The 24,552-nt window shown below is 45.5% G+C and overlaps 2 protein-coding genes and 1 long non-coding RNA gene across 8 annotated transcripts in view; 2 read left to right on the forward strand and 1 right to left on the reverse strand.

Moving 5' to 3' along the window:
- The window catches only part of NEK1 (NIMA related kinase 1), a 127,991-nt gene extending 121,213 nt beyond the window's left edge, over nt 1-6,778 (reverse strand). For 4 of the 5 annotated variants that reach the window (XM_045019069.1, XM_045019068.1, XM_045019066.1 and 1 more), the window contains exon 1: nt 6,598-6,694. The gene's annotated coding sequence lies outside the window, so the exon portion shown is untranslated. Of the gene's footprint in view, nt 1-6,597 lie in introns of all 5 variants that reach the window. The other variant, XM_045019065.1, reaches the window with a different exon arrangement.
- On the forward strand, nt 6,759-9,570 carry LOC123371441. The gene is made up of 3 exons (XR_006579798.1): nt 6,759-6,831; nt 8,444-8,578; nt 9,352-9,570. It is a non-coding gene; the product is annotated as an uncharacterized LOC123371441 (long non-coding RNA).
- A 2,095-nt stretch (nt 9,571-11,665) lies between these two features.
- CLCN3 (chloride voltage-gated channel 3) overlaps nt 11,666-24,552 on the forward strand; it is a 116,636-nt gene continuing 103,749 nt past the window's right edge. For both annotated transcript variants that reach the window (XM_045018389.1, XM_045018392.1), the window contains exon 1: nt 11,666-11,822. The gene's annotated coding sequence lies outside the window, so the exon portion shown is untranslated. The remainder of the gene's footprint in view (nt 11,823-24,552) is intronic.

The following is a 24,552-nucleotide window of genomic DNA, read 5'->3' on the forward strand; positions in this document are numbered from 1 at the left end:
TCACCTGAACTCCAACTCCTATGCCCTACCTAATGCTACCTCACAAAAGATAAGATTAAATATTGGAACAAACAAATCTAACTTTTTTGTATCAGTCTTCAGAACTGCAGTACGTTAAAAAAAGGCTTAATTTTTATGTTTACTGTCTCTTGGTAATTCTATATCAAAATTTGCACAGTTCACAAGTAAGGAAATAATCTAACTGCCAGGCCTGCACTCAACTTTAGGCTCCAACAGTCAGTTCTTGTTTTCTCTCCCACATAATCACCAGCAATAAAAGACTTTGCAGGCCAAATTACATATTTACAAAAGTCTACTGAGTTCTATAAGCATGACTTGGCTTTTACACTCTTCACTTACCATTATATATAAAGAGGAGAACCCAGTTTTAAAGATAATCTTAGGCTGAGAAATGGAGACAGAAAGGAGATAGACCAAGTGTGGGCAAACCACAGTCCACGGGACAGAGCCGTTTTAATCTGGCCTACTCCCACCGGGGCCGCACCACACGGCTCAGCCCTGCTCCCGATGGGGCACTGGGGCAGAGGCCGCACCATGTGGCTCCCGGAAGCTGCGGCGTGGTCCCGCTCCAGCTCCTACGTGCTCTAGGTGGTGCCTGCAGATGGGGCAGGGTACAGAACCGTCTGGCGGCACCTCCGCATAGGCACCGGAGAAGAGACATGCCACTGCTTTCAGGAGCCACTTGAGGTAAGCGCCACTCAGAGCCTGCACCCTCCGAGCCTCTCTCCATGCCCCAATCCCACTCTCCAAACCCTTGATCCCAGCCCGGAGCACTCTCCTGCACCTCAAACCTCTCATCCCCAGCCCCACCCCAGAGCCCGCATCCCCTCCTGCATCCCAACCCCAATTTTGTATGGTGGGCCATGAATGCTCACAATTTCTATTCCCTGATGTGGCCCTCGGGCCAAAAAGTTTGCCCACCCCAAGACAGACTAAAATAACTCAGAAGGGTAGGAAGAACATTTGATCAAACTCAAGCAGTCAGACAAACTAGCCAGAGTTACCAAAGGGAAGTAACTGAGATCAACCAACTGACGTATGTCTATACTACTCGCCGGATCAGCGGGCAGCGATCAATCCAGCGGGGGTCGATTTATCGCAGCAAATCTAGATGCAATAAAACAACCCCCAAGTGCTCTCCTGCTGACTCCTGTACTCCACTGCCATGAGAGGTGCAGGCGGAGTGGACGGGGGAGTGACAGCAGTCGACTCACTGCAGTGAAGACACCACAGTAAGTCGACCTAAGTACATCGATTTCAACTACATTAGTCAACGTACGTTAGTCACATAGCTGAAGTTGTGACTTCACACACACTGTAGACCATAAGAACGGCCGTACCGGATCAGACCAAAGGTCCATCTAGCCCAGTATCTGTCTACCGACAGTGGCCAATGCCAGGTGCCCCAGAGGGAGTGAACCTAACAGGCAACGATCAAGTGATCTCTCTCCTGCCATCCATCTCCATCCTCTGACGAACAGAGGCTAGGGACACCATTCTTACCCATCCTGGCTAATAGCCATTTATGGACTTAGCCACCATGAATTTATCCAGTTCCCTTTTAAACATTGTTATAGTCCTAGCCTTCACAACCTCCTCAGGTAAGGAGTTCCACAAGTTGACTCTGCGCTGCGTGAAGAAGAACTTCCTTTTATTTGTTTTAAACCTGCTGCCTATTAATTTCATTTGGTGACCCCTAGTTCTTGTATTATGGGAATAAGTAAATAACTTTTCCTTATCCACTTTCTCTTGCATCTGAAGAAGTGGGTATTCACCCACGAAAGCTCATGCTGCAAAACTTCTGTTAGTCTATAAGGTGCCACAGGATTCTTTGCTGCTTTTACTTTCTCAACATCACTCATGTTTTTATATACCTCTATCATATCCCCCCTTAGTCTTCTCTTTTCCAAGCTGAAGAGTCCTAGCCTCTTTAATCTTTCCTCGTATGGGACCCTCTCCAAACCCCCAATCATTTTAGTTGCCCTTTTCTGAACCTTTTCTAGTGCTAGAATATCTTTTTTGAGGTGAGGAGACCACATCTGTACACAGTATTCGAGATGTGGGCGTACCATTGATTTATATAAGGGCAATACTATATTCTCCGTCTTATTCTCTATCCCCTTTTTAATGATTCCTAACATCCTGTTTCCTTTTTACCGCCTCTGCACACTGCGTGGACATCTTCAGAGAACTATCCACTATGACTCCAAGATCTTTTTCCTGACTCGTTGTAGCTAAATTAGCCCCCATCATATTGTATGTATAGTTGGGGTTATTTTTTCCAATATGCATTACTTTACATTTATCCACATTAAATTTCATTTGCCATTTTGTTGCCCAATCACTTAGTTTTGTAAGATCTTTTTGAAGTTCTTCGCAATCTGCTTTGGTCTTAACTATCTTGAGCAGTTTAGTATCATCTGCAAACTTTGCCACCTCACTGTTTACCCCTTTCTCCAGATCATTTATGAATAAATTGAATAGGCCTAAGTGTGGTCAGATTAAGAGAAAGGAGACCCACCTAGGGTTGGGCAAGAGAAAATGTATAACAGAAAGAGGAACCAGTTCAAACTCAGAATTTTCTTCTTAGGTACTATTTGCAGCAAAGAGTCTTTCTACCAACCCAGTACAGTACAGTAACTCCTCAACGTTGTAGTTATGTTCCTGAAAAATGGGACTTTAGTAAAACGATGTTAAGTGTGGGATTAGAATGTGAGATACTGAGCTGATTATGCTGGGAGTTGTGTGTGAAGGACTGGCCTTGGGCTTGTTCTCATTGGCCAGCTAATTGTAAATAGGATACAGGTGTGTAGGATAATTACCCTATGGGTTACAGCTGCAGCTGTGTTGATTTGATTAATCAATTAGCCACCATCTTGTATATAAGAGCATGCTGGGAAATGAATAAAGAGGCATATGCATATACACACACGCTGTTTCTCTCTCTCTCTGCTTGGGCTCTGTTCCTGCTCGAGTGTGATGCAACAAATGGTGACCCTGATGTGATGCAACAAATGGTGGAGAATGCCGGCATTGATGCCGATGGCCTGAGAAAAAAGAGACGTGCCTGAGCTCAGTGTTGCGTGGCTAGGAGCCGCAAGAAAGCCCAATAAGAAAGGAGGCGCACCTGAGCTCAGAGTCGAAGCAGCGGCAAGCTGCAGGGCGTCTGAAAAGGGAGCCCAGGGAAGAGCGGCTATAAGTCGCAGGGAAGAAGGGCGGCTATAAGTCGCAGAGATAAGCGGCGGCTATAAGTCGCGGAGAAGAAGGGCGGCTATAAGTCGCGAAAGAAGGGCAGAGCAGTTAAAAGGGAGGCTAAGCCCAGGGAAGAGCGGCTATAAGTCGCAGAGAAGAAGGGCGGCTATAAGTCGCAGAGATAAGCGGCGGCTATAAGTCGCGAAGAAGAAGGGCGGCTATAAGTCGCGAAAGAAGGGCAGAGTAGTTGCTATGGAAACCGCTGTGGAAGCGGAAGATATGCATCGCGGAGCGGGGCAGGCTGCAGGAGGGAGACTAGGTCTTACCAGTTAATGATGTTGATTTCCAGGACATTGAGCACAGCAAGTGTTGAGATCCTTAAGACTGCCCAGGAGATCATCATGTGGGATTGTTACTTCCCCTACAATTACCAGAGTCCTCTAGACTCCATGCTGTGAAACAAGGAGGAGCTTGGAACTTTGAAATCAAGCTGGAGGCGGGGGTGGAGAAGATCAAGGTCTCTCAGGCAGCTGCAGAACTTTAGTAGGAGTTCTCTTCAAGCATGAACAGCTGCCTTTCCTTCTAAAGAAAACACTATCTCTGTGCCATTGAGTGCATGTTAAAATATATAAGAACTCAGTTTTAATAAGAGAACAGTGTTGCTAAATGGAAAGGTTTTTTGTTTTGTTTTTAAATTTTTAAGACTTGGGAGTTAACTCAGACTGCTTTGCAGCTGCCTTTAAATCAGTATGTGATGTTTTTTATAGAAATTGCCTCACAGATTTTATTCTTATGACACATTCACTACAGAATGTCCAACTTGTTTACTGTCTTTATTTGTGCTTCTCAAGATGTTGTTTTGAAAATTGTGTTAGAGAAGCTATATTGGAGAGTTAAAGCTATAACTGCTTTTTAGTTTTTACAATTCTATCACTTGCTCAAGAAATTTTGTGTTTAGTGTACCATGCAATTATTATTATTAAGAGTTATGTTTTGTGTTTTTTGTTTTGTCTTGTGATGTCTTCTGGCCAGAATTGTTGTTGTTGTTAAGTGATGTGTTTTTAACAGAGAAGGGGGAATACCCCCCCCATCCTCAGTGTCAGTTTGATCGCCTGACATCTGAGGAATGCTTTGGTAAAACAGAGAGGGGGGAATCCTGTAAAATTCACATCACTTGTTTGTTGTATTTTGTCTTTGTTTGTTTGGTGTTTTTGTGGTTATATGTTAATGATTGCATGGTTATATAGGTTTTAATTTTTGGCTTGTGAACAGATTATTTAGTGGTCGTGTATTGTGATTTTATTTGAAGGCTCTGAGGCAGATCCTCAGCTGGTGTTATTTTACACCAGCTGAGGACCTGCACCTATCTGTTTTAAACATTATTGTTCTTTAGTTTTTCACCATAATATTTATTATGATAATTTAAACTTCTTGGACAAGACTAAGATAGATTGTGGTGTTATAAGTTGGAAATGTTTTGTGAATGTTTTTTATCCTCTTTTCCTTTCCCTCTTCTTTATTTTGAATAGAGGGGGGAGATGTGGGATTAGAATGTGAGATACTGAGCTGATTATGCTGGGAGTTGTGTGTGAAGGACTGGCCTTGGGCTTGTTCTCATTGGCCAGCTAATTGTAAATAGGATACAGGTGTGTAGGATAATTACCCTATGGGTTACAGCTGCAGCTGTGTTGATTTGATTAATCAATTAGCCACCATCTTGTATATAAGAGCATGCTGGGAAATGAATAAAGAGGCATATGCATATACACACACGCTGTTTCTCTCTCTCTCTGCTTGGGCTCTGTTCCTGCTCGAGTGTGATGCAACAAATGGTGACCCTGATGTGATGCAACAGTTAAGCGAAACCAGTTTCCCCATAAGAATTAATGTAAAGGTGGGGGGTTAGGTTCCAGGGCAGCTTCCCTTACTCTGCAAGCACCAGAGGCGGGGGGGGGTTCAACCTTCAGCCCGCCTACTCCATTCCTTCCCTCAAGCCCCCACCCTTGACCGGCCTCTTCTTCCCCCCCCCACCTCCTCCCCCTTTTCTTTACTTGCTGTGTCCTGGCCCCTCCCCTCTCCCTCCCCTCCCTTCTAAATGCTAAGCCAGCTGATTGCTGCATGGGGTGGGGGAGGCATGCAGAGTCCTTGCTCCTCCCCCTTCCTTCTGCCTCCAAAACACCACAAGACAACTGATTGCCAAGGGCAGGGGGAGATGGGGGAAGGTGCTGATCCGCAGAGTCTGCCGGCGGGCGGGAGGCACTGGGGAGAAGGGGGCCATAGGGAGGCCACCAGCTGTGGAGAAAGCAGTCAGCCAAACAATGTAAGAGTGGAGCATTGCACAACTTTAAATGAGCATGCTCCCTAACTGATCAGCAACGTAACAACAAAACAATGTTAAGCGGAATGACTTTAAGTGAGGAGTTACTGTACAGACAGAGGTGATCTTCAACTGCAGTATGAAGTTTTCCATTTATTACTTTCTGTAGTTCATCATCTAAGTTTAATAAGCTTTGTTTTTAGTCAAGCTAATTTGGAGCTACTAGCTATACTTAAAGGTTATTGCTAGAAGCTATCCCAAAATGAGGTAAACTACCCTTTAGTGACTAAGAAGCTTTTGGGAGGAGAAGAGCTGAGGCTAAGCACAGCCCAACCAAAGACAAGCACCACAGTTTGGTCCTAATTAGATGCTTAGTTTCTTGTAGACATCATGATAAACGGGTGTCTTAAAAAGGGATCTGAACCGGGGAGGGTGATGGCTTTGCCGATCTGTGCAGGAAAGATATCGGGGTGCACAAAAGGCAGGATGGAAACTAGCGCTGAGGGACAAAGCTATTTATGGGCAGGGGGTCAGAGATCGCACTGAGGCTGGCACCACGGCTAGGTGGAGAGCAAACAGAGATGGAAACAAACACGAGTGGGGAGGGGCCAGGCCACGCCGAACAGAGCTGCTCCCCAAGGGGCCCTCGCAGGTCAGGGCTGCAGGTGGAGGCCTAAGACCCAGGAGACAGAACCTGACTCCGGTGCCCGTGGGTTACACTTGTCCCCAGCAGCCGATGTGATGTGAGGAGCCGGCAGCGGTGACCCACGGCCCAAGGGCCGCTGCCCCCATGAGGACAGGGAGCCCCAGAACCGCCCTCTCCCCCAGAGCTACGACTAAACCGCCCGCCCCCGGCCCGGCTCCCGCTGCCCGCGGCACCAGCCTCACACACCCGCCCCGCCAGCCTCCATCAGCAGCGCCCACAGCTGCCCCCCAGAGACCGGACACCCCCACCCCAGAGGCGGACAGGCGCTGCAACGGCCAAACCCCGCTCCTGGCTCGGCAGGGGAGACGAGTTGCTCCCCAGGGGCCGGCTCCGACAACCGCCGCGCCCCTTCCCAACTCACCTTCCCCTGCTACTACCGCAGCAGCAGCCACCGCGCTCTCCGCTCAACCCAACTTAGCTACAGACCCACCTCTCACACCGGAATGGGTGAGCTCGTCCCAACGCCCACTCCCATTGGATGATGCGACCCAAGCATGTTAGGCTGCGCCTCTCAGCTAGCAGGGCAGCGATTGTGGCTTCACCGTGGTAACGAGGAGAAAAGCAGCACGTGACAGCAAAGAGCGGAGAGAGACAGGTTCCACGCGCCCAGGGGCGGGGCAGGCGGGGCCCGGGGGCTAGATGATTGATGGAGGAGGGTATTTGCATAGCTGTGCTGCATCAGTGTCTGTGAATGGCCGGGCGAGTCCATTCGGGTTGCCAACCCTCCAGGATTGGCCTGGTTTCTCTCAAAATCTGCATCCATCTCCCAGTGATTATTGAAAGCAATCTGGGAGATTTTACTAGGATATTTTAAGAAAATTACATTACTTCATGTAGGAAAAAAAATCTTCCTGAATAGCTTCAGAGTTTGCAACCCTATGTAGTGTATGCATTCCTGTGCCTCAGAGTATGTGTGTGCATACACACATCTCTGTATGTATCTGTTCACATGTGTTCATGAATGAGCATGTGTCTGCATGCATTCCCATACATGCAGATGTGTGCCTTTGAATGGACATCTGTGCATGGCATCTGTCTACATGCATAGGAGGACATAAGGCTATCTGTCTCTGCGTATATGGCTATGTCTGCATGACCATATATATCCATGTCTCTTTCCATGCTTGTTTCTGAGTGGCCACCCATGTTTCTGTGCTTGTGCCTAAATTTTTCACGTGACATGGCTGTGCATGTGTGTCTGTTATCCCATGCATGTGAATCCCTAGTGTTGGATGCCTTTAAGTACAGGGACTGGTGCATGTATATGTATGTTCCTGTATATGTATGCAGTCAACTGCTTGCTGTGTTATATTATTGTCAGCATATAAACAGGTTGTTGTATATGGGCTTATGCACACAAGTATGTGTGTTAATGCATCTGAGTATAAACAGGGATGCATGGTGAGTTGTACTTATGTGTGTGCGCATGAGCTTCTGAGCAGTACTGAATGTAGTATAAATACATTTTATTTTACACTAAGCGTATCCAGCGATCTAAAAGACAGAGTAAGATACATTGTGGATTTTACGTGTGGATGTGTACTATAGGTATGAGTGTTAACCCCAATATCAAAGAACATTTTGTACCTGTTGATAAAATAGATAAGGAAATGGCAAAGGGCTAATGGGAATAGAATAATTATTTATGTTTAAGAAAAAAGAAAATCTTCAAAAACTGTCATTAATAGTTTATATTTTACAAGACAAAAAGCCTGGCAGTTGATGTTATCTCAAGCTGCTGCTATGTCTCTTTCCAGACTGTTACATGCTAGCTCTTTTCTCTTTACAGCACCCACAATGGTCCAAATAAAGTCTCAGCAAAACTCCCACAAGTTCCCCAACCTGGCCTAAAAACATTTGAGATGGAGCTCATTCTATTCCTTTATGCCTGCTGGAGAGATGATTTAGGAGGAGGATGGGGTTTGGGCTACTTATTTTTAATCTACTAACAATTATCATCATCTAAAAGACAACTGCTTTAATATTCATTATGTCCTTTTTTCATGGAATCTTATTCTATTCTTTTCCTTTAATCTCTAGCTAACTTGTTCATACCTCTACTTCTTTTAAGGTACTTCTGTAGTGATATACTGACAGGTCTCATTATTCCTTTTTCCATCATTTAGAATAACTCCCAAAAAGTCTACAAACTTATTTGCTCTCATCTGCTTTTGTATTTTTCCCTTTCTCCTTAAACTGCTCTTCAGCTTAATTGCCACCAGATGTCCCTTCCTCTCTGTCAGTCTTACGCTTCCCATTTCTCTCAATGAACTGCCTCAGGAATGGAGTGGAGTTTCCAAAGCCCAAGATGACAAGCACTGACAGCTGATCACTGAGAGAAGGTATACAAACCCCACAGTAGCCAGGAAAGGGTTGTTACTATGGGCTCAATCAGCCCCACCATACTATGCCTGCAGTAGGTGTCAGGCTTGGGGGGGCTAGAGTGCAGGTCAGTTGGGAGGTTGGCTAGAGGGAAAATAAGTTACTCACCTTGTGCAGTAATGATAGTTCTTCAAGATGTGTTCCCCTATGGGTGTTCCACTGTTGGTGTATATGCATCCCTGTGCTTCTGATTGGAGATCTTTGGTAGCACTGTCTGTTCAGCCTGCACATGTGCTCTCCCCTCCTCATGCTCTGCCTCAAGGCTACTTAGTGCTGCACAGGCGAACTGCCCTCAGTAGGTTCTTTACCACAGAGTTCCTATCAAGAACTCCTGTTATAACAGTCTCTTGTGAGAAAGGTCGCTGGAAGGTGACAATGGGTGAGGGGGAGGGAGAGAGTTGAAGTGGATCCAACACCCATTGGAGATAATCTCCAAAACCCATCTGTCAGATGTTGTGTGTCTCCAGTTAAGGCAGAACAAAGCAAGGTAGCATCCAAAGGGATGCAATGGGTTGGGAAGTGCAGCTGATGTCAAAGGCCTCAACCAGGATGTCAGAACTGATGTTCTGAAGTGGCAGATTGTGATGATGAAAACTGAAGGTCTAATGGTTTGTACCTCTAGAATTTGGATTTCTTTCTTTGTGGCTCATAGTAGCATTGTGGTGGGACCTGTGGTGTATGCAGTCTGTGAGAAGACTGAGGACTAAATTTTCTCTTTTGTCTGCACGTACAGATCCCCAGTGACCAAAGTGTGGCTCTGGAGTCCTTAAATGTGTGGAGTGACATGCTGGTCTTCTCAGAAAACAATATAAAGCCTTAGAAGGGGAGGTCTTTGACAGCTGGTTGCACCTCCTTTGGGAAGCCTGAAAGATGTAACCACGAAGCTCACCACATCACAACCACTGTTGAGATGGACCAGGCCACTGTGTCAAGCACCATCTGGAGAGCTGTTTTGGCCGCCAACTGCCCTTTGTTGATAATGGCTCGAAACTGTTCCCATGGTGATCCCAGGAGATGGTCAATAAAGACATTAAGTTTGGTATAGTTCATGTAATCATATTTTGCTTTTAAGGCCTGGTAGTTTGCAATTCTAAATTGCAGAGTAGCAGAAGAGTAGGCCTTTTGTCCAAATAAGTCAAGGCACTTCCAATCCCTGTCATAAGGGATGGACTTAGAATGATGTTGCTGGCCCCAGGAGTTCACTGCATCTGTCACAATGGAATTAGGCAGAGGGTGTCCTCTACCAAGTGGTCCTGGAGAGGATTTGATCACACCCTAAGTCAACTAGGCCTGTCACCTCAATCCCATCCACTTAAATGGGGATGGTCAGTTTGGCTAGCTTAGTTTACCTGCCCAGCTTTCTTGCCTGCTGCACATAGCTGCACTCCATGTAGGGGCAGTCTCAACTCATGCTACGTGGACACCCTCATGAAAGCAGGCTACTGGCCCTGAGTAGGGGCAGGGTCAGAACCTGGCCCACACCTGTGGGTAGATCTTTTCCGATAAAACAAGCTAGAACCAGCACCCTATACAATACAGATTTCACAGGAGACCAGTATTTCTCAAATTGGGGGTCCTGACCCAAAAGGGAGTTGCAAGGGGGCTGCAAGGTTATTTTAGGGGTTCACAGCATTGTCACCCTTCCTTCTGCAATGCCTTCAGTGCTGCATGGCCAGAGAGCGAGGGCTGTTGGCCGCATGCCCAGTTTTGAAGGCAGTGCCCCAGCAGCAGCAGTGCAGAAGGGTGGCAAAGCCATACCATGCCACCCTCACTTTTACACTGTTGCCTTCAGAGCTGGAGAGTCAGAGAATGGCGGCTGCAGAGCTAGGGCCCAGCTCTGAAGGCAGCAATGCAGAAGTACCACACCATGGCAATACCACACCACCCTTACTTCTTCACTGCTGCTGGCAGTGGCTCTACCTTCAGAGTTGGGCTCCCAGCCAGCAGCCGCCACATTCCAGTTGCCCATTTCTGAAGGCAGAAGGGTAGAGTACGACAATCCCCCCGCCCAAAAATAACCTGGCAACTCCCTCCCCCGGCCAACCTTTTGTGTACAATTACAGCACTGTGAAATTTCATACTTCAATATCTGAAATAATGAAATGTACAATTTTTAAAATCCTATGACCATGAAATTGACTGAAATGGAACCTGAATTTAGTAGGGCTCTAGTTTTAATCCCGCTGTTGCTGTGAATGCTCATCTTACCCGTAGCATTAGTTTAGGTAAAACTCCAGTCTTATCCCTAACCCACCTTCCATCCACACCGAAATGTCTCCAGCTGGAGAAAGGGAGGGAAGGCGGCTTGGGCTCCATGGGGATGCCGATGCGGGAGCTAATAAGGCAGCGAGGACGTACGGCTGCGGTTAGGCCACCCCAACGGGGGCAGCGCCAGGGCTCTGTGCAACTGTCTGCGATGCTGTCACAGCGAGCGCCGGGGTGCAGAGGGAGGTCACCGTCCAACTACAGGCGGGTGAGTGACCCCAGCGTGCGGGGCGCCGCAGCTTAGCGACCGCGCTGAGCCTCGCCCCCCCCCCGGGCATGCGCCGGGGTTTATTCACCCTGCGCTGCTCCCCGCTCTGGGGCCAAGCTGCTGCGGGGCGGCCCCTTAGCGTGAGGGGCGGGGCCGGGCGCTGCGGGGCGGCCCCTTAGCGTGAGGGGCGGGGCCGGGTGCTGCGGGGCGGCCCCTTAGCGTGAGGGGGCGGGGCCGGGCGCTGCGGGGCGCTGCGGGGCGGCCTCTTAGCGTGAGGGGCGGGGCCGGGTGCTGCGGGGCGGCCCCTTAGCGTGAGGGGGCGGGGCCGGGCGCTGCGGGGCGCTGCGGGGCGGCCCCTTAGCGTGAGGGGCGGGGCCGGGCGCTGCGGGGCGGCCCCTTAGCGTGAGGGGCGGGGCCGGGCGCTGCGGGGCGGCCCCTTAGCGTGAGGGGCCGGGCGCTGCGGGGCGCCAGCCGTCGCAGGCACCGGAACTGGGCCGCGGCGTGGCGGAAGTGTCGTGGCTGCTCTGCGCATGTGCGGGAGGAAGCCCCGCCCACGCGCGGAGTGGGGTGGGGCCGGCTAAGCGAGCGCTGGCGCGGGGAAGGGGGAGCCCGGCGGCCGCGATCGCTCCTGGACCCCGCCCCGAGCAGGCGTCTCCGCCCTGCCCAGCGCTCGGAGCAGGAGGATGCGCGAGCGCCTCCTCGGGGAGCAGCAGGCGGCGCTACCCGGCCAGGTACGACGGGCCCGGCGGAGGGACACGGGCCACAGGACGGGGCAGCTTGACACGGGCGCTACGTGCCGGTAGCTGCAGCCCGAGCCCTGGGGCTGCGAGATGGGGAGAGTCTGGCCGGGAGTCAACGCTCGGGGGTGGGGGGGCGCTAGTTCTTGGGCTCAGAGGCGACGAGGGCGGTTCCAGTGTTCCCCGAGCCTTGGGGATGTGGCGCCTGCGGCCGTAGTGATGCTGTCTGTGCCTGTTGCCGCGCTCCCCTGGTCTGGCAGGGGCTATGGGCTGCTTTGCGCCTGCCTTGGAGCGCTGTGCGGCGGGGAGCGGGTCACTGTGCAGGTGTTACTCCCCGCTGAGCGTGCCTGGGCCCCGCGGCAGGTTGGTTGCCGTCTGTGCAGTGGGTTGAAGTGAGGTAGCTGAATTCCTGATTTTTCTCTTCTAAAGCTTTAACTTCATTGCTTCAGAAATGACCCCGTTGTTTGCTGACGTCTCTACATGCATAGGAAAAGGGCTTTCTCCTTAGAAACTCTCCATCTTGAATATAATTATATAATTAGCTACAATGTTTGTTCCTTGAGTGCACAGGCTCCCTGTTTTAGAAAAGAATAACCCCATCTGCTTGTGTTTGCTCACCTCACATCAGGAGGTTGGTTAGAGACACTTGCTTTGGAGCATGCCAGTTTGCCACTTAAATAACTAGAGAAGATATTGGAAGAGATTGGTAATGGGGGAAAGCCGACTGCTGCAGAGGTGCGTGTGGATCGGACACAGACTTCTCTTAGGGGAGAGTCTGATGATAGAGAATCTCCAGGTTATAGTCAGGAGCAGAGGAATGAGAAGTATAATGTAAGGGCCGGATCAGATGACAAACAGTCACATAAAAAAGAATCTGGCACATCAGAAAAAGGCAGGCTAATAAACAGGGACAAGTTTTTAAAGTGCTTGTACACAAATGCCAGAAGTCTAAATAATAAGATGGGTGAACTAGAGTGCCTTGTGATAAAGGAGGATATAGATATAATAGGCATCACAGAAACCTGGTGGACTGAGACCAATCAATGGGACACAATCATTCCGGGGTACAAAATATATCGGAAGGACAGAACCGGCCATGCAGGGGGAGGAGTGGCACTATATGTTAAAGAAAGTGTAGATTCAAATGAAGTAAAAATCTTAAGCGAATCCACAGGTTCCATAGAGTCTCTCTGGATAGAAATTTCATGCTCTAGTAAAAATATAACAGTAGGGATCTATTATCGACCACCTGACCAGGACAGTAATAGTGATGATGAAATGCTAAGGGAAATTAGAGAGGCTATCAAAATTAAGAACCCAATAATAGTGGGGGATTTCAATTATCCCCATATTGACTGGGAACATTTCACTTCAGGACGAAATGCAGAGATAAAATTTCTCGATACTTTAAATGACTGCTTCATGGAGCAGCTGGTACGGGAACCCACAAGGGGAGAGGCGACTCTAGATTTAATCCTGAGTGGAGCGCAGGAGCTGGTCCAAGAGGTAACTATAGCAGGACCGCTTGGAAATAGTGACCATAATACAATAGCATTCAACATCCCTGTGGTGGGAAGAACATCTCAACTGCCCAACACTGTGGCCTTTAATTTCAAAAGGGGGAACTATACAAAAATGAGGGGGTTAGTTAGACAAAAGTTAAAAGGTACAGTGACTAAAGTGAAATCCCTGCAAGTTGCGTGGGCCCTTTTTAAAGACACCATAATAGAGGCCCAACTTCAATGTATACCCCAAATTAAGAAAAACAGTAAAAGAACTAAAAAAGAGCCACCGTGGCTTAACAACCATGTAAAAGAAGCAGTGAGAGATAAAAAGACTTCCTTTAAAAAGTGGAAGTCAAATCCCAGTGAGGCAAATAGAAAGGAGCACAAACACTGCCAACTTAAGTGCAAGAGTGTAATAAGAAAAGCCAAAGAGGAGTTTGAAGAACGGCTAGCCATAAACTCCAAAGGTAATAACAAAATGTTTTTTAAGTACATCAGAAGCAGGAAGCCTGCTAAACAACCAGTGGGGCCCCTTGACGATGAAAATACAAAAGGAGCGCTTAAAGATGATAAAGTCATTGCGGAGAAACTAAATGGATTCTTTGCTTCAGTCTTCACGGCTGAGGATGTTAGGGAGATTCCCAGACCTGAGCTGGCTTTTGTAGGTGACAAATCTGAGGAACTGTCACAGATTGAAGTGTCACTAGAGGAGGTTTTGGAATTAATTGATAAACTCAACATTAACAAGTCACCGGGACCAGATGGCATTCACCCAAGAGTTCTGAAAGAACTCAAATGTGAAGTTGCGGAACTATTAACCAAGGTTTGTAACCTGTCCTTTAAATCGGCTTCGGTACCCAATGACTGGAAGTTAGCTAATGTAACGCCAATATTTAAAAAGGGCTCTAGGGGTGATCCTGGCAATTACAGACCGGTAAGTCTAACGTCGGTACCGGGCAAATTAGTTGAAACAATAGTAAAGAATAAAATTGTCAGACACATAGAAAAACATAAACTCTTGAGCAATAGTCAACATGGTTTCTGTAAAGGGAAATCGTGTCTTACTAATCTATTAGAGTTCTTTGAAGGGGTCAACAAACATGTGGACAAGGGGGATCCGGTGGACATAGTGTACTTAGATTTCCAGAAAGCCTTTGACAAGGTCCCTCACCAAAGGCTCTTACGTAAATTAAGCTGTCATGGGATAAAAGGAAAGGTCCTTTCATGGATTGAGAACTGGTTAAAGGACAGGGAACAAAGGGTAGGAATTAATGGTAAATTCTCAGAATGGAGAGGGGTAACTAGTGGTGTTCCCCAAGGGTCAGTCCTAGGACCAATCCTATTCAATTTATTCATAAATGATCTGGAGAAAGGGGTAAACAGTGAGGTGGCAAAGTTTGCAGATGACACTAAACTACTCAAGATAGTTAAGACCAAAGCAGATTGTGAAGAACTTCAAAAAGATCTCACAAAACTAAGTGATTGGGCAACAAAATGGCAAATGAAATTTAATGTGGATAAATGTAAAGTAATGCACATTGGAAAAAATAACCCCAACTATACATACAACATGATGGGGGCTAATTTAGCTACAACGAGTCAGGAAAAAGATCTTGGAGTTATCGTGGATAGTTCTCTGAAGATGTCCACGCAGTGTGCAGAGGTGGTCAAAAAAGCAAACAGGATGTTAGGAATCATTAAAAAGGGGATAGAGAATAAGACTGAGAATATATTATTGCCCTTATATAAATCCATGGTACGCCCACATCTCGAATACTGTGTACAGATGTGGTCTCCTCACCTCAAAAAAGATATTCTAGCACTAGAAAAGGTTCAGAAAAGAGCAACTAAAATGATTAGGGGTTTAGAGAGGGTCCCATATGAGGAAAGATTAAAGAGGCTAGGACTCTTCAGTTTGGAAAAGAGGAGACTAAGGGGGGACATGATAGAGGTATATAAAATCATGAGTGATGTTGAGAAAGTGGATAAGGAAAAGTTATTTACTTATTCCCATAATACAAGAACTAGGGGTCACCAAATGAAATTAATAGGCAGCAGGTTTAAAACAAATAAAAGGAAGTTCTTCTTCACGCAGCGCACAGTCAACTTGTGGAACTCCTTACCTGAGGAGGTTGTGAAGGCTAGGACTATAACAATGTTTAAAAGGGGACTGGATAAATTCATGGTGGCTAAGTCCATAAATGGCTATTAGCCAGGATGGGTAAGAATGGTGTCCCTAGCCTCTGTTCGTCAGAGGATGGAGATGGATGGCAGGAGAGAGATCACTTGATCATTGCCTGTTAGGTTCACTCCCTCAGGGGCACCTGGCATTGGCCACTGTCGGTAGACAGATACTGGGCTAGATGGACCTTTGGTCTGACCCGGTACGGCCTTTCTTATGTTCTTATGTTCTTATGTTAACAGGAATTGACCTAGAATTGTAGGACTGGAAGGGACTTTGAGAGGTCTTCTAGTCCAGTCCCCTGCACTCAAGGAAGGGGACCAAGCATTATCTAGACCATCCTTGACAGGTGTTTGTCTAATCTGCTCTTGAAAATCTCCAGTGATGGAGATTCCAGAACCTCCCTAGGAAATTTATTCCAATACTTAACTATGGTGACAGTTAGTTTTTCCTAATGTCCAGCCTAAACTGCCCTTGCTGCAATTTAAGCCCATTGCTTTTTGTCCTATCCTCTGAGGCTAAGGAGAACACTTTTTCTCCTTCCTCCTTTTAGCAACCTTTTATCTACTCAAAAACTGTTATGTTCCCTCTGTCTTCTCTTTTCCAAACTAAACAAACCCATTTTTTCAGTATTTCTTTGTAGGTCATATTTTCTAGACCTTAAATCATTTTTGTTTTCCTCCTCTGGACTTTGTCCAAATCTTTCCTGAAATGTAGTGCCCAGAAGCGGACCCAATATTCCAGTTGATTCCTAATCAGCGTGGAGTAAAACGAAAGAATTACTTCTCGTGTCTTGCTTACAAGACTCCCGCTAATACACCCCAGAATGTTCACTTTTTTTGTTACACTGTTCATTCATATTTAGCTTGTGCTCCATTATGACTTCCAGATCCCTTTCCACAGTACTCCTTCCTAGGCAGTCATTTCCCATTTTGTCTGTGTGCAACTGCTTGTTCCTTTCTAAGTGGAGTACTTTGCATTTGTCCTCATTGAATTTCATCCCACTTACTTCAGACCATTTCTCGGGTTTGTCCAGATCATTTTGAATTTTAATTCTGTCCTTCAAAGCACTTGCAACCCCTATCAGCTTGATATTGTCCACAGATTTTATACGTGTACTGTATGCCGTTGTCTAAATCATTGATGTGGAGATTGAACAGAACTGATCCCTGTGGAACCCCACTTGCTATGCCCTTCCAGCTTGACTGTGAACAACTGATAACTGTTTGGGAACCATTTGCCAACCACTTATGCAGTCACTTTATAGTAGCTCCATCTAGGTTTCATATCCCTAGTTTATTTATGAAAAGGTCATGTGAGACAGTATCAAAAGCCTTACCAAAGTTAAGTTATACCACATCTACGGCTCCCCCCCCCCACTCCCCCCCATTCACAAGGCTTGTTACCCTGGCAAAGAAAGCTGTTAGATTGGTTTCATACAATTTGTTCTGATTTTTACTTATCTTCTAGATGTTTATAAATTGACTGCTTAATAGTTTGCCCCTATTATCTACCTGGGTACTGAATTTAAGCTGACTGGTCTGTAATTCCCGGGGTTGTCCTTATTTCCCTTTTGGCACTATACTTGCCCAGTCCTCTGGAAACTCTCCCATGACTTTTTGAAGATAATTGCTAATGGCTCAGATATTTCCTCAGTCAGCAAGTTGAGTATTCTAGGATGTATTTCTATAGCTGCTGGTGCATAGACAGCTGGTGTTTCCCTGTCCCTTCACCCCAACTCAGCAGAGACTGGTACGCAGGCCCTGGTGACTCGAAAACATCTAACTTGTCTAACTCTGTCTACACTACAGAGTTTTGTCAATGCAAGTTATGCTGATGTACAGCCAAAGCTGTAATTAAACTACTGTTGCATGTCCACATTATGCTCCTTGTGTTAGTGGAGTGCGTCATAATAGCAGCTCTTGCATCGACACAGAGCAGTGCAGTGTGGGAAGCTACCACACTGTGCAGTTGGGTGCAGGGTGGTTAAGAAAGGGCTTACAGAACCTCATGGAGGCAGATACAGTGGCACATGATGAAGGTTTCTCAATCCCATCATTCCATGGGCATCCTGCTACATTGCCAGCTGCTTTTCAACTGCCCTGGTAATCTGCAACCCAGTCATCTCTGTCATAAAGCATGGATCCTGCATTGCTGTTCACATTGTGCCATGTGTTATGAACACAAGGCTATAAGAGGAGCCCAATGGGGAGCTATTTGGCTGAGGGATGCCTTGAAGGAGCATATTAATACTGAGCCACAGTAATGTGTGTTGCTGTAGTGTGCTAAGCCTGGCATTGTTTGTTTGCACCGTGCTATGAACCTTGTAAAGATTGCTGTGTGTGCCTGAAAAGTAACACATTTTAATCTCTTTTGAAAGTAACACAGAAATAAGACCAAACTGACATCGCTGAACACTAACACAAGAAGCCCACAGAAGGGTGAGGAGGGGGAGAGTTTGTGACAAGGAGTGCATGTGTATGTGAGAGAGAGAGACAGTGAGAGTGTGTGTGTATTGGGGGGAGTGAGTATTTTGGCATGCTGTCTCTTTAAGTATAGAGTTCACAAGCCTGAACACTTGTTCATACAACAGCTAGAAGCAATCAGTCCTGAGGCATAAGCTGGTGCATAGACAGCTGGTGTTTCCCTGTCCCTTCACTCCAACTCAGCAGAGACTGGTACACAGGCAGGAGGAGAGGGACACTCTGACATCAGATCCCACCTCCCTCCCTGGCTCTGCACAGAACATCAGTAGTCTTCCTTCCACCCCTCCCCAACAGCAGCCCACACTGTCTGGCACTGTGGTCCTAGTGCCAGGGAGAGCAGGATTCTGTGTTGGTGTTTTGATGCCATGATTCCATCTGAGTTCTCCCACAGACCAAGGAGATCCACCTCCTCCCCTGTAGTCCAGGGTGGAGTGTGTTTGCTGCGAGGAGCCGGCGTGCTCAGCTGGGCAGTAGCTCTCTATGCTGAGCAATTTCAAAACTTCCTGGGTCTTGAATGGGAAGGGGCGTGTGCCTGTATAGCTGGATGCAGGGTAGCAGAGTTCAAAAGGGTGAGCAGAGCAGTCATGGTGAGCATTGTGGGCTCCTAGAGGCCAGTTACGATGACATAATGAATGCAGTGTCTACACTGACTTTTTGTCCATTTAACCTTGCCGCAAAAAGCTCTGCGCCTCTTGTGAAGGTGGTTATATTTTGTCAGCAAAGCAGGAGAGTTTTGTTAGCGAGGAGCATTATAGTGTGTGCACCTCAACTGCCTTTTGCCAACAAAACTGTGTAGTGTAGACAAGGCCTAGGTAATTTTTAGCTTGTTCTTACCATATTTTAGCCTTTTATCTTACCTCATTTTCACTGGCATTCACTGTTAGACATCTAATTGCTACTAACCTTTTTGGTGAAAAGCGAAACACAAAAGTAATATAACACTTATGCCATTTCCACATTTTCTGTTATTTTCCCACCTTCATTGAGTAATGGGCCTACCTTGTCCTGGGTCTTCCTCTTCCTTCTAATGTATTTATAGAATGTTTTCCTGTTACCCTTTATGTCTGTAGCTAGTTTAATCTCATTTTGTGGCTTGAATTTTCTAATTTTGTACCTACATATTTGTGTTTGTTTGTTTTCTTCCTTTGTAATTTGACTTAGTTTCACTTTTTGTAGGACTCCTTTTTTGAGTTTCAGATCACTGAAGGTCTGGTTAAGATGGGATGGTCTCTTGCTATACTTATCTTTCGTTTTTGCTTTTGTGCCTTTAATCATGTGATTCTGGAAAAATGCCGACTGTCTTGAACTGTTTTTCCCTTTAGACTTGTTTCCGAGGAGATCCGAGTTTGCTAAAGTCAGTCTTCTTGAAATCCATTATATTTATTGTGCTGTTATCCCTCCTATCATTCCTTAGAATCATGAACTCTACCATTTCATGATCACTTTCACCTAAGCTGCCTTCCACTTTCAAATTCTCAACCAGTTCTTCCCTATTTGTCAAAATCAAATCTAAAACAGTCTCTCCCCTAGTAGCTTTCTCCACCTTCTGAACTAAAAAAATTGTCTCCAATAAATTCCAAGAACTTGTTGGATAATCTGCACCCTGCCTTATTATTTTCCCAACAGATGTATGTGCAGTTGAACTACCTCATCACCATCAAGTCCTGTGCTTTGGATGATTTTGTTAGTTTAAAAAAAGCATCATCCACTTTTTCTTCCTGGTTAGATGGTCTGTAGTAGACACCTACCCAGACATCACCCTTATTTGGTTTTTTTAAAGCCCTTTTATCCTTATCCAGAGACTTTCAACAAGTCTGTATCCTATTTCCATCTTAACCTCAGTCCAAATGTATAAATTTTTAATATATAAAGGAACACCTCCTCCTCCCTTTTTTCCCTCTGCCTGTCCTTCCTGATCAAGCTGTACCCTTCTATGCCAATATTCCAGTAATGCATATTACCCCACCAAGTCTCTGTTATGTCGTAGTAGTGTTTATTAACTAGGATTTCAAATTCTTCCTGCTTATTCCCCATACTTCTTGCATTAGTATACAGACACCCAAAATACTGATTTGATTTGATTTTACCCCCTGTGTTCTCTCTTGTCTCTCCTTTATCCCTGCTATAACGGCCCGTGGTCCCTCCCAGATTCTGACCCTTCTTCCAGAGACATCAGAGGTCTCATGTTCTTCTGTGAAGTACCAATTCTAGGTCATGAGGTACAACCCCTAAAATTAGAACAGGGCAGAAAGCAAACAAATGTATTGTTCACTGTTTTCAGATGAGTTGTATTAAAGCCACATTTTGATTGATTGATCCATGCTGATAAATACAACTGCAAAAGAGCTACATTTTTAGTAGCCAGTACAGAAGTACAGTAACAGTGTCAGATCATAAAGTTGCTGGTCTTTTTTTAATTTAATTAGGTAAAATATCAAGATAACAGTTTTTGAAGCCTCTGGTACCAAGTTGTTTTAGAAAAGAAATTCAGATATAATTAAAAAATATTCAAGATAATATAAGTAAAAGATGGAAGCCTTCTGGAAAATATCTGTACCCACATTTCTTTTACAAGGTGTGAGATCTCTGAAGTTTATGGGGAAAACTTTGGGCAGGCAAACTAAGTCATTATGTGTGATACCATATTCAAATTGCATTAGTACTTTTTGTGATGTTCCCCTGGTGTTATCTGGACCGATGATCTGCTAGGTCACTCCAATCCTCAACTCTGAGCCAGCCTTACCTTGCTCTGTTGTGAGAAGCCTCACTCCCGGATGGTTCCCGCACAGCCTCTAGCATGTAAGCTGCTCCCAGCTATGTGAGTGAACACTTTTGGCCAGCCGCTTCTTGGATTGTGCAACCAAATGACACTAGCCAATATCTCTGGTCCCAGACACGACCCTAGGATCCTCCATCTTGCAGTGTCCAGTTATGCCCGCTGGATGCTACAAGCTTATATGAGTTGTCAGTTTAACAAAGAAATTGATATATATCAGGCTTGTTATCCCAAGGGGAGTCTCTGACACACTTCAAAGCAGACACACTGCTTCAGGTAGAATAATCAAACAAATTTATTAACTACTGTCCTAGGGTCTCACCCCCACTTTGAGCTTGTGAGTTCAAAGATGGAGACCCGCAGGTATTCTCCCCCCACCCTAACCCTTAGGGTAGGTTTCCTTCTCGCTGCCCACCATGTCCTAGGGTCTCACCCCCACTTTGAGCTTGTGGGTTCAAAGATGGGGACCTGACTTGGTTTCCCTCTAAACTAAAATCCTAGTTTAGATCTAGTAAGCTGCCACCACTCAATCAGGAAATGTGGATTGAGACACAGTCCTTCCCCAAAATCCTAGGGGATTCCAAGAGCCCCAAATCCATGGAGTTCTTACACCCAGGAGAAACAAACCATTCCCCCTGCTTCCTCCCCCCTCCCTTTTCCTAGGAGAGATACCGGGATCTAACTACAGAGGGATACCTCCCCCTTCTCTTTCCCTGAGAATCCACCCAAGGAAAGACCAAACAAGTTCTTAATAGAAAAGAATTTATTAAAGAATAAAAAGAAAGTAACTTGTCTCTGTAATTCAAGATAGAACAATACAGGGTCTAAGCTTATCAATCTCTGGAGAGAATTCCCCCTCCCCCTTTCTCAGTAAAAGCAATATCAGCAAACAGGAATAAAGCATTTCCTTTAGCAAACACACAATTGCAAATATAGAAATCAAATCATAAGACTAATTCGCCTTTCTAATTAATACTCACTATTAATTAGTAGAAACTACTCCAGGAGAACTTGGAGACATGACTGTCCTCTCTTAGATCCAAAAAGAGTTCTCTAGACAAACAAAGAAAACACAGACAAAAGCTTCCCTCCACAGAGATTTGAAATTATCTCGTCTCTGATTGGTCCTCTGGTCAGGTGGTCACCAGGTACTACATGTTAACCCTTTACAGGTAAAAAGGGACCTTAACCCTGATCTGTTTATGACAACTACAAAAGATAGATTTTAAATGATTATAAGTCAAAGCACAAGAAGTCAGATTTTGTCAAATGAAGTAAAAGCAAAATGCATTCTAAGATCTTAACATTTTCAGTGCTCTTACAAACTTAGATGCATCTCACCACAGGCTGGCTGGTTGCCCTTTAGCCAGGCCTTTCCCTTTGATCAGTGCTTCAGTCGTTTGGTGTGTTGTCTGTAGATGGAGGTGGAAGAGAGAGAGAGAGAGCATGGCAAATGGCTCTCCCTTTTATCATGTGCTTTCTTCCCTATTGGCTCCCCCACCTTTTCAGACTCAGGTGAGCATTGACTCATCATAGTCCCAAACTGACCAAGGGAAGAGGGGTAACTCGAGGGTCCAGTGGATCCTTTGTTGCTGCCTAGGCCAGTGCCTTTGTTCCTGTGAGGCAGGGCTGGATTTGTCCCATACATGCCCTGATGAGGTGTGAACTGCCCCTTTGCTCCTGGAGAGTTTTGCCTGATCTTGTTTTAAGCCATGAGGACACATTTTCAGCCTCATAACTATATAAATGAAATTACAACCTATAACATTACTATAACAACAATGCTCAGTGAATCATGAGCCTTCCAAAGACACCTGACATGACAAACTTTGCATTGGATACCACACAGTCATATTATAAGGATGAACATGGGGGTGCAGTGTGTTCCCCGCCGAGGTACAGAGCATCAGTTTTCAGTTGCATTGTGGTGTCCAACCTTACTACACAGGAGGGCCAATAACCCTTAACACAACCTTGTGAGGGCTAAATAGATTCTGTTTCATGTATATTTAGATAGACAATACTGTACATAGAAACAACCTATTTAAAAACAAAGTAATCAGTGCAAAAAACATGCATCAGAATTATAGAAAATGGGGAAAACCTATAGGACACATAACTAACATGATGTAAACATGATGACAAAATGCTAGTATATTGTGTTAACAAAGGCCACAGGCCTCATGGTTGGCCATATATGGCCTGCGGGCCATAGGTTGAGCACCTGTGCATTAGAGCTAATGCTTATCTCTCCTTTAGCAGATGTTTATGATGGCATCATGACATGTAACCCAAGGCAACATGTATGATTCAGTATAGACACTGATTTTAATGGAATGGTAAATTCATTTTAAGACTTGACATTCAGATATTGTATCTGTTTTCTAGGAATGTTACTGGTGTTATACTGTAAAGATTAAAAAATGCATCTTCATGTAATAGTGGGAATTATATATGTAGAGCTTCGAATATAAAATACCCAAATCTCCCGCCCCTCCAATTTTGTTTTACAAAGTACAACTATCCGTTAATTGAAAACATTTTTATCAAGGCCAGCTCCAGGTTTTTTGCTGTCCCAAGCGCACCTCCCCCCCCTTCCCCCCCATAAAAGCTGTAGTGCTGCCGCCAAAGCGCAAAAAAAAGACGGAGTGCCGCCCCTTGAAAAGGGCCGCCCCAAGCACATGCTTGGAACGCTGGTGCCTAGAGCCGGCACTAATTTCAATAAATATAGAAATCTAAAAAAATGCTGAAGTTAAGGTCTGCAAACAACCTTAACTCTGATGCTTCCTGTTTTAGATTATAAACTCTTGGGACAAGAAGGTGCCCCTTTCTATGACTGTGCAGCATCTAGCCCAATAGGGCCCAATCTGGTTTGCCATTAGGTGTGACCACAATATAAAGATTAATATATTTCTACCTAATGGGGATTAGACACATCATGTGTATTACAACAGCTTGAAACTTCGTTTCATTTTCACTTGTAGTCAGTTACGTGAACTCCTTATCTTTCTTGCCAGACCTTCCTGAATACCCTTATTCTCTGTCACTGTCAACTGATTGGGATTGATGGTGATATTGCAGGGGTTGGCAACCTTCAGAAGTGGTGTGCCGAATCTTCATTTATTCACTCTAATTTAAGGTTTCACGTGCCAGTAATACATTTTAGCGTTTTTAGAAGGTCTCTTTCTATGTCTACATACAAAAATAGTTTACTTATATATTATAAAGTAAAGAAGTTTTTTAAAATGTTTAAGAAAAGCTTCATTTAAAATAAAATTAAAATACAGAGCCCCCCAGACCAGGACCCGGGCAGTGTGAGTGCCACTGAAAATCAGCTCGTGTGCCGACTTCGGCACGCGTGCCATAGGTTGCCTACCCCTGTGATTTTGTTATACCCAGCTCATAACCTTGCAGTCATCTTCAGTTATGTCTTCACTGCCAGAAACCAGGCTTATATGTATAGTGAAATAACTGATTCAAGTCAGCTATCTATCACTGTAAAAGCCTAAAGGAGGGATTTGAATGCTCGTCTCCATTTGATCCCTTCAGTTTTTCCCATATCAAGTTCAAGTTTATTGTCCATGCTATTTAAGCCATTCACAACTTTGTTTCTCTCAACTCTTCCCTTGACCTGTTGCATTGCCCTCCATCCCATCTACTCTTTCATTGGTTGCCTACATTTTTTACTTTCTTCTACAGTCATTTTGCACTTTACTCTGTGCTGCTTTCTTCGCATAGAACGTTATCCTTGAAATGTTTCCCTCAATGCCTACAA

Source organism: Mauremys mutica, chromosome 5 (assembly GCF_020497125.1).
Source record: "Mauremys mutica isolate MM-2020 ecotype Southern chromosome 5, ASM2049712v1, whole genome shotgun sequence".
NCBI classification, from domain to species: domain Eukaryota; kingdom Metazoa; phylum Chordata; order Testudines; family Geoemydidae; genus Mauremys; species Mauremys mutica.